Here is a 12,602-nt window from a genome sequence, read left to right on the forward strand (position 1 = left end):
ACAAAATTTAAATCTGAAAATATAACTCATTGATGACCATCATTTCCTAGCCTCAGCTACTCGTGGTGTCATCAAGTGATAATGGCCGAACCATCTCGAAAAGGGTCCCTAATACAATTGAAAGACCACTTCCAACAGCCACAATGTTTGTTGGCAAGATAAACCTACTTTCAAGCACCTGTGAAGGCTTACTTAAACTGGGTTTAATGGTGGCCTGTTTCACACTCAAATCTCCAGCAGATCCAATTTCCAACCTATATCCAATTAATAATTTGTCCAAGTGTAGTGACAATCTCGCATCTGATCTGGGAGCCTAAAATTCAAATGAAATTTATTATCAAAGTACATGCTGTATATGTAACCATATACCGGTACCACCTCGAGATTCATCTTCTTGCAGGCATTTGTAGGAGAAAGAATAGAAGTTACAAATATAAGTATACATAAACAGTCAAAAACTGACAAACAACCAATATTCTAAAGACAGATTGTGCAAATGAAGAATATTAGTTGCAAGGAGCCCTTGAAAGTGAATCTATGGGTTATAGAATCAGTTCAGAACGGTGGTGAATGAAATTACCCATGCTGGCTCAGGAGCATCATGAATGTAGGGTAATAAAGGTTTCTGAACCTGGTGGTGTGGGACTCAAGGCGTTTGTAGCTCCTGCCTGATGGTAATAGTGAGAAGAGGGGCTCCGATAATGGATGTTACTTTCTAGTGGCAGCACTCCATGTCAATGTATTTAATGGTGGGGGAAGAGCTTTGCCTTTAATGGTCTGGGCTGTGGCCTTTTCCGTTCCTGGGTATCTTTATGCAGAAGCCTGAAGGAAAGATAAAATCCTTTGTGTCTAGGGACATAGGCAGCTGGAAATAACCACAGAAAATACTAGGCGTTTGCAGAATATCAATTATCCAGAAGAAACCAACCAGCAAGAAAATGTTTAGAACTTATGATCCATTTAATATTGGTGATAAAGTGATGAAGGGGATATCACTTTGATTAGAGGTCATTAGTGGAGTGTTGAGCTACAAAGTGACTTTGCTGGCATCAGATCACACTGCCCTTGATTCAGGCATGAATTGCCTACTTTAAGTAAGCATTCAGTTTCTATATAGAAGCATTTTCACCCCAAGTGTTTTGCCCGTCAGGTACAGTGCCCGTAAAACGTATTCACCCCCCTCCCCCCTTGGAAGTTTTCATGTTATATTGTTTTACAGCATTGAATGAGTGGGTTTACTTTGGTTTTTTTTACACTGATCAACAGAAAAGACTCTTTTGTGTCAAAGTGAAAGCAAATTTCTACAAATTAGTCAAAATTGATTACGATGATTAAACACAAGATAATTGATTGCATAATAAGTCACCCCATTCAAGCCTTTGGCAGCAATTACAGCCTTGAGTCTGTGTGGATAGGTCTCTATTAGCTTTGTACATCTGGACACTATAATTTTTCCCCATTCTTCTTTACAAAACTGTTCAAACTCTGTCAGGTTGCATAAGGATCATGTGTGAACAGCTCTTTTCAAGTCCAGTCACAAATTCTCAATTGGATTGAGGTCTGGTCTCTGAATTGGCCACTCCAGGACATTAACTTTGTTGTTTTTAAGCCATTCCTATGTAGCTTTGGCTTTATGCTTGGGGTCATTTTCTCACTGAAAAACAAATCTTCTCCTCAGTCACAGTTCTCTTGCAGACTGCATCAGGTTTTCCTCCCCTTATTTTGCTGCATTCATTTTACCCTCTACCTTCACAAGCCTTCCAGGGCCTGCTGCAGTGAAGCATCCCCACTGCATGATGCAGCCACCACCATTTTCACGGTAGGGATGGTGTGTTTTTGATGATGTGCAGTTTGGCTTACACCAAAGATATCATTTTGTCTGATGGCCAAAAAGCTCCATTTTGGTTTCATCAGATAATAGAAACTTCTTCCAGCTGACTTCAGAGTCTCCCACATGCCTTCTGGCAAACTCTAGCCAAGATTTCATTTTTTTTTTCAACAGTGGCTTCCTCTGTGCTACTCTCCCATAAAGCTGTGACTGGTGAATCACCTGAGCAACAGTTGTTGTATGCACAGTCTCTCCCATCTCAGCCACTGAAGCATGTAACTTCTCCAAAGTTGTCATAGGCCTCTTGGTGGCCTCCCTCACCGGTCCCGTTCTTGCATGGTCACTCAGTTTTTGAGGACGGCCTGCTCTGGGCAGATATACAGCTGTGCCAAATTCTTTACATTTCCTGATGATTGACTTAACTGTATTCCAAGAGTTATTCAGTGACTTGGAAATTTTTTTGTATCCATCTCCTGACACGTGCTTTTCAATAACCTTTTCTTGGAGTTGCTTGGAGTGTTCTTTTGTTTTCATGGTGTAGTTTTTGCCGGGATACTGACTCACCAGCAGTTGGACCTTCTTCTTCTTCTGAATTTTAATGGCGGTGGCAGTCCAACTTAAAGGTGCATTACCACCACCAACTGGACTGGAGTGTGCTGTAGAGAGCTGGGAAATAAAACCCTTACTGGTTCTTTACCAACTGAAAACTAATTTACCCCAAAAGCCCTATAAATAATATAAAACAATATTGTGAATTAAATTAAAGTCTTAACTTAGTGAAGTTTTTAAATGAAAGCTATCAACCCCCAAAGCTAGTAGTGCAGCCTGTATTTGCTTTCTTTCAACCTTGTATGCTTTACATTGTAAAAGAATGTGTTCCAACTGTTCCATAATGATGCCGACGCCTACACATCCCACAGTGGATGTTTTCCAACAGGATACAAGGAATAATTAAGCAGAGTATGCCCAATTCTAAGTCGAGTCAATACAGTTCCTTACCTTTTTGTCCTACCCCCTTCTCCCATCAACCCAGCAGTTTTATGTATTCTGTAAAGGTGTCTCCCCTTATGCCCATTATCCCACTGATCTTGCCATAGTCCTCTAATCCTTAGCCCCACCAACTCCTTAGTCTCTGACTTGCTAAGTAGAAAGTCTATATCCACAGATGAACATTTAACAGCGTTTTTGGCCAAACAATCAACCCACTCATTCTTCTCAACACCTCCATGTGCAGGGATCAATAAGGACAAGATATGTAGACCAATACTTGCATTGTGAAATTAAGTTTGAAGGACTCCCAGCAGTAAATCACACCTACTGCTGGAACAGCCTGTTTTAAGACTAGTCAAAACTGAAAAAGAATCTGAACAATGAAAGTGATGCATAGTTTGAACTTCCCCCCCTTGGTAAAGGGGAAGTTTGATTCCTTCTGCTCAGAATTCCAGCAGTTGTCACACTTCGATTTACAGACGATCATAGCCCCATCATCATCAGCATCCTCGAGGTGGGGTTGAAGCGCAGAACAGTGTTTTCTGAGTTGTTCCCAAGGCCCAATGAGAATCTGTTGGCACCATCTGAAATCTTTCCTTTAATCCAGAGTGTCTCCAACCTACATTCCCACGTTGTGAATTTCAAACTGCTTTTCATATGGGAAAGAAAGCATTATGATATAACTATTTATTTTATTAATAGAAACTTGAACATAATAAACAAAACCACAACAAATACCTACATAAACAGAGGGCTTTGGACCAGCAGTTGGACCTTCCAGATACAGGTGTATTTTTTACTACAACCAATTGAAACACCTTGACTGTATACAGGTCTCGAGAAAAAGATCTCCATTTAGCTAATTATGTGACTTTTAAAACCAGTTGACTGCACCAGAGATGATTTGGTGTGTCATATTAAAGAGGGTGAATACTTATGCAATAAATTATTTTGTGTTTTATATTTGTAATTAATTTAGATCACTTTGCAGAGATTTTCACTTTGACATGTAAGAGTTGTTTACTGTTGATCAGTGTCAAAAAAAGCCAAATTAAATCCACTGTGATTCAATGTTGTAAAATTATAAAACATGAAATCTCCCAAGGCAGGTGAATACTTTTTTTATAGACACTGTAGGTGTGAGTGCTGCAGGTACCACTTTGTGTAAACACTCTCTGAACAAACAACAGCTGCTCACAATTCCGTTTCTTACCATTTGTACTTTCCTAAGTTTTGTTGATTCATTGTCACAAACTGTTAATTTATTGTTCTCTTCACAAATCTGAAAAAGTGTTAATTGTTCACTAATTCCATTCTAAATGCTGCAGAGGCAGAGAGAAGACCGGAATATCAATAACCACAACATTGCTTCATTACCGCTTATATTTAACAGAATATTTGCTTACAGGGTTGACTGCTCCAAAATGGAAAACCAGGAGTGCACTTCTCCTGATGAAATATTGCTTTCAGCACATCTGATCAAAAGTCTGTGAGAGCACAATTTAACAGCTTCCACTCCGTTGCCTTTTTACCGGACTGTTGTCTGCTTCCAATTGACTTTATAGATCTGTCTACATTATGAACTATAGATTAACAGGCAGGGACAGCTGCCTGTATTTCACAGTTTTAGGAACATTGAAACAGGCTTTGATAATTGAAGTCTGCACCCAAATAATATGAGTTCCAATTTTCATATTATTCAAAAAATATTGCATGTGTGGACATGTTCTGTTTTTCATCGTCTTCTCTTTCAATCTCTCTTTTGAGAGTCTGAAATGAGAGGAAAGCCATAGTAATTTAAAAGAGACAGAAGCTCAGTTTTTGAAGTATGTGGAATTCGACTAAATGATGTCTTAATGCTCAAGATTCACATCCTACTTCGTACTCTTGCTACATAGACTTAAATAATTTTTAGTTTGAGAAGATTTTTCCCTGAATGTTCTCCAATAATTTTAATTAGATTTTTCTCCTACAAATGTGTAACTGAGATATCTCACACTCCACAATCAACCATTTAATGTTTGTTCTTGATTAAAGAAATGGTGCCAAACAGGCAGCTTGCCCATACCTTCTAGACCTGTTATCCACAGCAAAGTTTGACACTCTCCTAAATCACTATTGAATATGCCAGCACGGTGAGTGACAATTAGCTTTATTTGTCACAGCTCAAGTCAGGCGCACTGGTTGATTGGCGAGGCTGATGGCTGAGGAGCTGTGTGGCGTCAGTAACGGCGAGGACTAAACCTCTTTCCGCAGGCTTGCCTGGTGCAGCTGTCAAGCAGAGAGGTGTGGTGTGCTGTCCCTCCTACTCGGGGGCCAGCCCTCCCTGTCGGTACTGCTCTCCAGTATTCGCTCAGTGGAAGTCAAGCTGGTTTACATGTATTCGTCCGTGGACTGCTGAGAACTGCTTGTTCTTGCTGACAACGTCTGTCACCGTCAATTTACAGGATAAGTCACACGGGGACTTGGGCTATATATGTTTTTTGTGTGACTGTATGTTTACTACTATCTTATATGTGCCTCATGCTGTGTTTGACTGTTAGTCCTGTGTTTTGCACCTCAGTCCTAGAGGAACGCTGTTTCAATTGGCTGTATTCATGTATGGTTGAATGACAATTAAACTTGTACACAAATGCATTGAAACAGCAAAATATACAGTGAAATGCGCCATTTGCGTCAATGACGGACACAGTCCGAGGATATGCTAGGGAAAGACCACAAGTATCACTATGATTCCAGCACTAACATAGTATCCCCAGAACTTACTAGCCCTAATCCATACACCCTTGGAATGTAAGAGGAAACCCGAAGGAAGCCCAAGTGGTCACAGGGAGAACGTGCAGACTCCTTACAGACAGCAGCAGAAATTCAAACTGGTTCGCTGGTGCTGTAAAGTGCTACACTAACCACGATACTACCGTTCCTTTATAACAGGAAGTATAACTCCAAGAGGCAAGACATGGTATCAGTTCGTCATTTCTTACCTCCTTTTACTTTTCCGTTCAGTATAATAACACAACACATGTGAGTCTATAGGAGAGTGAGCTCATTGCCAAAAGATTGCGAGATTTATAAACAAATCTACAACTGTCTCTTTGGAAAATACAGACACAAGGAATTTGTCCTTCTATGTTCTGACATTTACTAAATTTTGGTAAAAATGAACACTGTGCCAAACTGAAATATACCTTTTGATTTTGTATTTTATATTCGGTGTTTTTGCTCATTTTTTTTGTTGCCAGTTGTGTGAATTTCTTTTGCACATGGGGGAGGAGTGGAGATTCGATTTTCCTTTGAGCGGGTTGCTTCCTCGGTTCTTTGTTTCGTGGCTGTCTGTGGGGAAGACGAACCTCAGAGTTGTATATTGCATACATACCTCGATAATAAACATACTTTGAGTCTTTGAAAATGTGGACGCAAGTCTAAAAATGGACAGCCCGGGGCATATGTTCCCCTCTAGATGTGCCTCGACGGCACCCCAAGTTAAATCCTAAGGATGCCTGGCACATTTGAGGTCTGTTGGTGTGGTCAGCCTGGACAAGGCAGAGAGATTGTGCCCTCTGGGCAGTGCAGTAAAAACCACGTCACAAATCTTATCATGATTTTAACCCAGCCAAGGCAGAGGGGCAGAATTACGCCATTCGGCCCATCAAGTCTTCGCCACCATCCTGGCTGATATGATGAAGGCATTGGTTTAAAGATGGCAAGCAGCTAAGCTTGAATCTAGGAACCATTAAAGCTACTCGCTCCAGGCAACCAAGAACCATATAAATATATAAACCGCCACAATGAATTCAATTACTCAGACCACAATGCCAATTTAATTCTGAGGCGCATAAATTGTGCAGAGTCCTGAATTCAACAGCAAACTGTAGCAGCCTTCAGGATCAAGACTGAACAAGGTCAATGTAAGAACCTTCCTTCCGTGTACAGTAGGTCTCTGGAATTGGTTATAATACGTATTTGAATTAATGGCTTAATTGATCCTCCCTGCGTTGGTCCCACAGCTCTCGTTATCCTAGCTGAGATCTATTGCCTAGAAAGAAATTCAATTGCAAAATGCTGTTCCTTTGAGTGTTACACAATTAAAAATTGACAATCTGGAATGAAATGTGATACAAGCTATTGCTGCAGAAATTTTGTTGGGGACTTTAGGGTTGTGAGCCACCCTTGCATGATGGTCATGATATCAGCATCAGTCATGCATATGATGACGGTGGAGAAGATTCAATGGGCCAAATGGCCCGATTATGCTCCTTTGTCTTATGTAATTTCCTGTGCAGCAGTTCTTTTGGAGTATTGCAGAAGAACTTGAATGAAGTTGTCCTGGGGAATAATCATCACTAGACAATCCTGGGGCAACCACGTTTATGTATCTCAGTGCTAGACTAGCACCCTTGGAAGATAAGTTCCTTAGTTACTTTGCTTTACAGCATGACCTGTGTCCTCTTGCTCTCTCTCCCCTACCCCACTAATAGTCCCAAATTAACCCAATGAAGACCAATTTGGAAAAGTAATTTTCTTTTCCCCTGGCAATAGCTATCAACATTATAAAATTTATTTTCTCATTCATTTGGCTCTCAAACTGTCCAAAATACAGATATAAATAGATGATCAATCCTGTTTGTTAATGCATGTATCAGTAATGTAACAGTGATAGATTGGTGGTATCCTAATAGGCAGTAATGATTTAATGTACATATGTTGTTATGGATTTTGGTTTCCTTAGATAATGACTGATTCTCCATAAGCTTTTTAAATTATATTGCCTACAAGCTTTTAGTGGAGTCTACAGTTGGGCCCATAAATCTCCACACTTCTCCACATTTTACAGTTCTGTGGTCCAGGAAAAATAGGATTGTGCTTCCTGTCCAATGAGGAAAGCTTTGGCCTCCAGCTTTACATTTTGAAATTTAATTTTCCCAATTAATGTGTTCAGTAGGCCTTTTATTTCACACCACCTCATCCGGGGACAATAGATACCTAGAACGTTGGAATTCCTTGGTGTTCAGAGATGCAGAGCTTTAGAAGGCAGACAAGAGTGGCAGGAAGTCCCTGGCAACCAACAGTGACATTTTGCAGACAGCTCATAAAGCTACTAGATACTCTAGTGGATATAATTCTTCTTCTGAACTGTGATCGCTGCAGTCTGTAGCCTGTAATTTCCCTTTTAAGGATGTACTTTTGAACTGACGCGATCTGGCGCTTTTGCGATCTCCTGGGCGATTCAGTAAATTAGACTCGAGAGTGCAGGTACGGCCAGGGCTGCCTCAATTACTCTGCACTGATGAAAACATCGAGCAAGATTAAAATCATCAAGAGTGAGAGCAGAAAATGAACAGGTGTTCAGCATCGTCTGCCTGCGTTTAACCGGTCTCCCTCTCTTCTCGTGACTACTGTCAGGCGGCAGATGCAGGAGTCTTGGGCCCATACCGCCAGTTTCGGAAGTAGTCGTTACCTGGCAGCCATCGGATTCCTGGACAAGCTTCACTCGCCTCAGTGTTGAACATGCTCTGCAGCTGTGGACTCACTTTTGGCGACTCTGCAGCTCATGTTCCATGCGTTTTTGTTCAAGATTTTTGTCCTCTTTTGCAAATTGGTTAGGTGGTGTGTGTGTGTGTGTGTGTGTGTGTGTGTGTGTGTGTGTGTGTGTGTGTGTGTGTGTGTGTGTGTGTGTGTGTGTGTGTGTGTGTGTGTGTGTGTGTGTGTGTGTGTGTGTGTGTGTGTGTGTGTGCGCGCGCGCTTTTAGTGAATCCTATTGTGTTTCTTTGATTTATGGCTGCCTGTAAGAAGATAAGTTAAAAGGTTGTATATGGTACACATAGTTTGATAATAAATTTGAACTTTGACAGTACTCTCCATGGATTAACCCGACAGTGTTGCCCTTTACGCCTGTGACAAGCATGACTGTCAAAAATACTGCGATATAAACACCCAACATTATTAGAGAGGCTTATGGCTTTATCGCTGATATCTAAAAATCCTGTGGCAAATTGGCATTAGTGTAACTAATCTGAGAGGCCTCTGCTTAGAAGTGAAGCAAGACTATATTTGATTCATCGGCGTTGTATTGCTTCAGTTCCATTCTTCCTTTGTGTCATAACATAGAATCAATGCAGCACGGAAAGCTCGTCTCCACCTGCTCCTAACAAGCAATCCTATTGGATCTGTTCCTCTGTCTCTCGCCATGGCCCAGCAAATGCTTATTCAGGCCCCTTTGGAGGGCAGTGATTCACTCTGCCTCCATTACCCTTATGCATTACTTATGTAGTGTGTGCTGATTACCAGTGTCTGTTCAATGCAAACCACATTCTGAGTTAAATAAAAGCATTTATTAATATTAATTAGGGCAGCACAGTTAGTGTAATGCTATTACAGAACCAACAACCTAGGTCCATTTCTGCCGCTGATCTCCCCATCATCGTGTGGGTTGCTTCCGGGTGTTCTGATTGTCTTCCACATTCCAAAGATGTACGGGTTAATAGATTAATTGGTCACTCGGGGAGCACTGGCTTGTTGTGCTGGAAGGGCTTGTTATGCTAGATCCCTAAATAAATAAAAATTTGGAAAATACCCCTTGTATCAGGCGTTCCCAACTTTTTTTATGCCACGGATCCTTACCGTTAACTGATAAGTCCATGGACCCCAAAATGGGAAACCCTGCTTTATACATTTTGTAAAGAAAACCTTTTCTAGCTCTTGTAAATTGCGATTCCATTAGTTCACTAGTTGCCCTGTTTAAACCAGTCATAACTTTGTATTTCTCTATCAATCTCCCCTCTCACTTCTATTCCCCGTGGGTAACAACCAGAGTTTCTTCATTCTAATACTCTAACTGAGGTTCTTTACACTTTCAAAGAGACATAGTGTAAATAATCCAGTGTGCTGCTGCTTAATCTGCCCGTTCATCCTCACTAACACCTCGCTCCCAGATTCTATGAGGCATTTTACAAGTACGTATGGGAATACTGGAAAACAGTTGTTCAGACTATATCTGAGATTGTTGGAGTAAAGGTGCCTCACCAAGCAAAAATGTGTGTACTAGGTATTTATCCAAAGAACTTTACTGTTAGTTCAAAACAGTCAACTTTAATTGACTTTGGACTCCTGCGGGCCAGGAGGATGATAGCTTTATCTTGGAGAAAAATGGATATACCTTCTCATGCATGTATGGGTGAAGGAGATGGCATCTTGTATTGTATTGGAGAGACTGACTTACATAACCAGGGGAAGGGCAGGAGAATTTGAAAATGTGTGGAAACCTTTACTGAGTTTCTTGGACATCAAGGTGCACAGTCATTTTGGAATAGCTGTGTGTTGTTGAGTGCTTCTACAGTTTTTTTCTGATGTGTTTTTATTTTATTTCTTTGTTAAATATGTGAAGTACGTGAAATGTTATATTTCTTTTCTTTTGATGATTGTGAAAACATGAGGTCATGTTTTACTATTTAGTTTAATTATTATTATTGTTTATTTGTATATGTGAAATATACGTAAAAGTCAATAAAAATATTGTTTAAAAAACACCCCGTTCCCAGATTCTATGAGGCATTTTACAAGTACGTACGGGAAGATTTGTTTTGTCACACTGACCGGCAGTGTTATTACTAATCTGTGTATCGTCACCTCGAGATGGTATCCTAGATCCAGAACACTATTTGATTAACATTCATCTCTCCACTGGGAAAGCAGATATTGATTTGAAGCCAACACAATTTCTTAATTCATGCTGATAGGCCAGTAGTAATTTACTTTAGCTTTGTAATTAAAGTAATGCCGGTCCAAGAAGCTTTCCACAGATCTATCACGTGCACAAGCAGCATGAACCAGCTTGTGATTGATCCGATCTAATGTCCACATTGTCCCCTTGAACCTTTACCATCTCCATATCTACCTGCTGTGGCCACGCAGATCAAAACCAATGGAGTCACTTTCAAGGACTCTTCATCCCATGTGTTCAATGTTTATTGCTTATTTATTTACAATTATTAAAGTTCAAAGTACACTTATGATCAAAGTACATATATGTCACCATATACAGCCCTGAGATCCATTTTCTTGTATGCATAATCAATGAATCTGTAATAAAATAATAACCAAAATAGAATTGATGAAAGACCGTACCAACCAGCGTGTAAAAGACTGTGCAAACACAAATAGAAAAATAATAGTAATAAATAAATAAGCAATAAATATCAAGAACATGAGATGAAAAGTCCTTGAACTTGAGTCCATAGTTTGTGGAAACAGCTCATTGATGGGGCAAGTGAAGTTGTCCTCTTTAGTTCCAGAGCCTGATGGTTGAGGGGTAGTAACTGTTCCTGAACCTGGTGCTGTGAGTCCTGAGTCTTCTGTACCTCCCTTCTGATGGCAACATCGAGAAGAGAGCATGTGCTGGGTGGTGGGGGTCCCTGAAGATGGATTCAAGATTCAACTCCATTTATAATCAAAGAATGTATAAATTATACAACCTTGAGAATTGCTTGCTCACAGGTGGCCACAAAGCAAGAAACCTGAAAGAACCCAATAAGAGAAAAAAAAGAATAAAAACTAAAATGAAAGACCAACTCTTGTTGTGCAAGAGTAAGAAAAAAATACAAATCATGTGAACAATGACATTCTGAAACAAAACTGAGTCCTCAGATCCAAACTGTGTAGCAGCCCGGAGTAGGCCCAAAGCCTCAGTTATCAGTTCGTCATATTAGCGGGCATGGAGCACAGCAGTCGGGGCAGTCTTCACAGGTTCTGTACCAGGGAGATGACCATCATGGAGAACGAGTGGAATCGGCTCTTGGCCCAGTCTATCTGGGCCAGTGTTTAAATTGACTCAACAATGGAACAGCGGAAGTCTCCGCGCCTTGGAGAGAGGAGTGAAGATCGCAGAGTGCAAGCAAAATCAACTCTCGCCTCCAATCTGGGCTGGCGTTAAAATTATTTATACAGCGTATCATAAACTCACACTCAAACCCGGATACTGCAAATGCCTTTGGGCATAGACCACACCACCCAGTGAGTCGTTCCGGGCCCAGATTTGGTCACCCTGCACAAAGCTGCTATCAAGTTCTTTGGATCAGCTCGATGCCCAGAGTGATGCAACCTCTCCCCTGAGCTAATTGCACGGGCACTGAATTTTCTCTGCCTGTGCCCTGAATTCTCTCGGCACCCAAAGCAATCCAGCCCTGCTCCTGGACCAGCTCTAAAGATGCTGCTTTCCTGCAACAATACTCCATGTGAATGTACTCAATGGTGGGGAGGGCTTTACCCATGATGGTCCGGGCTGTCTCCATTATATTCTGTAGGATTTTCTGGTCAGGGGTATTGGTGTTTCCATTATTATTATTTTTTAAATTTTTGTATTTTACACAGTTTGTTGTCTTTGGTACATTGGCTCTTTATCCATCTTGTTGGGTGCTGTCTTTCATCGATTCTATTTTGTTCCTTTGTATTGACTGTGGATGCCCACAAGAAAATGAATCTCAGGATTGAAAATGGTGACATATATGTACTTTGAACATCTGACTGTCAAAGCAGCTCAGCAGAGCATAGCCAGTCACGAGTTGCAGCTAGGCCTCAGCTGGTGGATCCCGAGGATCAACTCCTGGCTGCAGTTAAAGGCCTTTCCATCAGCCTGCTGCAGCCAGAGCAGGTCTGAAGTACAGTATTCAGTATTCAAAAACATTTAAAAATAGCTCAAAGGGATTTCATTCAAAGAAGTAAAATCTTTAAAAAGTTCTGCAATAATATTAAACTATGTTAAGAATATCTTAAAATGCCATGAACTAAT

The 12,602-nt window shown here is 40.7% G+C and overlaps 1 protein-coding gene across 4 annotated transcripts in view; it reads left to right on the plus strand.

Moving 5' to 3' along the window:
• The window catches only part of plpp4 (phospholipid phosphatase 4), a 353,247-nt gene that overhangs the window by 311,323 nt on the left and 29,322 nt on the right, over window positions 1-12,602 (plus strand). The gene's annotated exons all lie outside the window — the stretch shown is intronic.

The sequence above is a fragment of the Hemitrygon akajei genome, chromosome 23, assembly GCF_048418815.1.
Source record: "Hemitrygon akajei chromosome 23, sHemAka1.3, whole genome shotgun sequence".
NCBI lineage: Eukaryota > Metazoa > Chordata > Chondrichthyes > Myliobatiformes > Dasyatidae > Hemitrygon > Hemitrygon akajei.